At 35.5% G+C, this 3,193-nt stretch overlaps 1 pseudogene; it reads left to right on the forward strand.

The window, feature by feature from the left end:
* The first annotated feature begins 2,245 nt into the window (after nt 1-2,245).
* Nucleotides 2,246-2,785, forward strand: LOC142835631 (olfactory receptor 4K15-like; annotated as a pseudogene).
* Nucleotides 2,786-3,193: the final 408 nt, after the last annotated feature.

A 3,193-nucleotide genomic window follows, 5' to 3' on the forward strand; every position in this document is an offset into this window, starting at 1 on the left:
TTAAATATTCCTTCAAAACTCTCCAACATTAAGAAGGCAGATTAAGAATGTAGGGGTGAGAGATCCTATGTAGGCACAAGCTTGGACTTCTCCATGTTCATTCTTTGCATGGGTGTTGTTTTTGGCAATGGGACCCTGTTGTTAGCTTGAGAAGAAAACCATTTTGTCCTAGGCTTTATCATGGTTTGTTTGGAGATTTCCATGGGGTCCCCTAGGCTAACAACTAAACTTAATATAACCTTCTATCATCACTGGAAGCCTTATCTGACTCCATGAAATGGACAGTTGAAACATCATATCCACCAGTACTATATGTGTCCTCATTAGGGTCATTTTCATAGCTTCTAGGAAGTTTCAACTGCCCTAGGTTTCCACAACACCCATGTAATGACCCCCTAATTTCAGCCATCTCTCCCCAACACACTTCCTCTCTTCATACTATCCACCAACACACCTGATCCCTCTGGCTACTGACCCTCCTGTTCCTAGTCCACCTTTGAACTCTGTTCTATTTCCTCTTTCTAGAGAGATCTGTGAATCCCAGAGAGAACTCTCATCTCAACTAACTTCTGTGGATCTATATGTGTCTTATAAAGTCATCATCAGAAAAGCATGTTCCAGCAATAGATGGGAACGGATATATTGATACACAGCTGGATATTCTGTGGAGAAAGATTCTAAATTGGATATCCCTATAAAATCTCCCCTCTCTCAACTTAGGGAATCCTATAGAAGAACAGGTGGGAAACTCGTAAAAGCCAGAGGGGTAGAGAACTCCAGGAGGACAAGGCCCTATGAATTCACTAACCAAGGTACTTATGATCTCACAGAGAGTAAAACAGCAAACAAGGGCCTACACGGGTCTGTACCAGGGCCTCTGCAAATGTATTACAGCTATTAGTTCAGCATTTTTATGAGACTCCTGACTATGAAAATGAGTGTAGTCCCGACTCTTCTGCCTGATATTAGGCCTTTTTATCCTCCTGTTGTGTTGCTTTGATATTAATTTTTCTTCATATTACTATATTTTATAATGACATATTTGGTTGTTATCTATTAGAAGCCATTTTTTTTCTAATGTAAGACAGAAAAAGAGTGAATCTGATGAGGAGTAGAGGTAGGTAGGAACTGGAAAGAGTAACAGGAGGGTAGATTATAATCAAAATATACTGCATGAGAAAAGAATGTATTTTCAATAAAAGAAAACAATGTTCCCACAAAAATGAAAAGAAAATTAAGTTATCTTAAATTGAGTTCAAGTAATCAGTACCTGGTGTCCCACAAAGTCATGGAACTATGATCTTCAATTTCCTTTCACTGTTAAAAAACTGCTAATCACTTACTGTGGCAAAGTTTTGCTAAAGATTACACTTCTTTTCCTGTGAATTTATGTTATTATCTTGAATTTGTTTTTTATAGTTTGTACAGGTGGAGCTGTTTTACCCCATTAAGCCTTTAAAAATTCAGTGCCAAGTCACACTGCAAAACTATGTAACTTTCCCAAGGTATTAATTTTTTCTTTTCTTGTCTGTTACACATTTTGACTATCAAATAATTATTCAGTCTAAGTCTTTCAGAGTATTCATTTGAAATATAAAATATCTATGTTTATTTGTACATCAAATAACAAAATGTAAATATTGGCATAACATAATATATATTTCCTTTATCTTCATGCTGATGTCTAATTTTATTTTATTTTATTTTATCTCCAGCATATAAATTGTCAGTTTATTTGATGAACTATTATTCTCACAAATTTTAATACACTGGATTTGAATCTGCCTATAGAAATATACAAAAATAGACTTTATGTCTAGAAATTACTTGTTTATGTTTAAAATACATGAATGGCTTATCATTCTGGTATTAAGACAATCAAATGAAGAGGCTCAGATATTAACTGTGGAATATTACCTCTGATCCAAAGACAAAAAGATTTATTTAAGGGTTGAAAAATGTAAACAGAGTCATTGCTACTGATATTTTTAGACAATATACTCATTTATAACTCCATGAATATTATCTTTATGAAGTATTGAATTTTCCTATATTTAAGAAAATTTTATTGATTAGGAAGATTATAGTAACATGAAATAGTTATGGTAAATCTTACTGAACGCAATGGTGATACAGTTTGTATTCTTTGCTTCTTGTTTGACTAAGAACAATAAGCTGTTGTTTCTGTTTCAGCAATTCTTTTTAGACTCTATCTCCCTCAATCCATTGGAATGCAGAGAACTAAATGGAAGAAGTAAACCAATCTGTGGTTTCTGAGTTCATTTTCCAAGGACGTTGTACCTCAAGGGAACTATAGATCTTCCTCCTGCTGCCATTTTTCACCCTCTACCTGATGACTGTGGTAGGAAACATCTTTATGATCATATTAATCATCACTGATCATCATCTTCATTCTCCCATGTACTTTCTGTTAGCCAATCTCTCATTTATTGACTTATGCAATTCCTCAGTTACTACCCCCAAACAGATCATAGACCTTGTTAAAGAAAATAAACTAATTTCCTATGGAGGTTGCATGAGCCAGATCCTCTTTGCACATTTCTTTGTAGGAGATGAGATGGTTCTTCTTGTAACAATGGCCTATGACCGCTATGTGGCCATCTGCAGGCCACTCCACTACACCAGCATCATGGACAGACAGAAGTGTATCTGGCTGATTGTGATATCATGGATCATTGGGTTTGTGCATGGCATTAGTCAACTGATCTTAATTTTAAAATCATTTCAATTTAAAATTAAATTTTTAAAAAACATAGTATCATAGAAGCATCCTATCGCAGTAGGTGGAAACTAACGCAGAGATAAACACGTAGACAATGTGCAGAGACTAAGAGATATTGAAACACTATTTCTAAATCAGATGTATTTTTATCAAATTCCTCACCTCAAGGCTCAAATAGTAATGGAGAAGTGGAGGAGAAAGGGTTGTAAGGGCCAGGGAGGATGGATGACTCCAAGAAAACAGTGTCTGCCAAATAGGACAGGATGTATGGAGTTATGAACTCACAGTGACCATGGAAACACATACAAAGGTCCTGCACAGGTTTGAACCAGATTCAGTTCAAGTTCCAAAAGAAATAAGTGGACTTGGACTCCTGCCCATTACCAAAAATTATCTGCAACTGACAACAGCATTTCCAAACCTATAAGACACTTGAAGGTTAATATTATC

The sequence above is a fragment of the Microtus pennsylvanicus genome, chromosome 15 (assembly GCF_037038515.1).
Source record: "Microtus pennsylvanicus isolate mMicPen1 chromosome 15, mMicPen1.hap1, whole genome shotgun sequence".
NCBI classification, from domain to species: Eukaryota; Metazoa; Chordata; class Mammalia; order Rodentia; family Cricetidae; genus Microtus; species Microtus pennsylvanicus.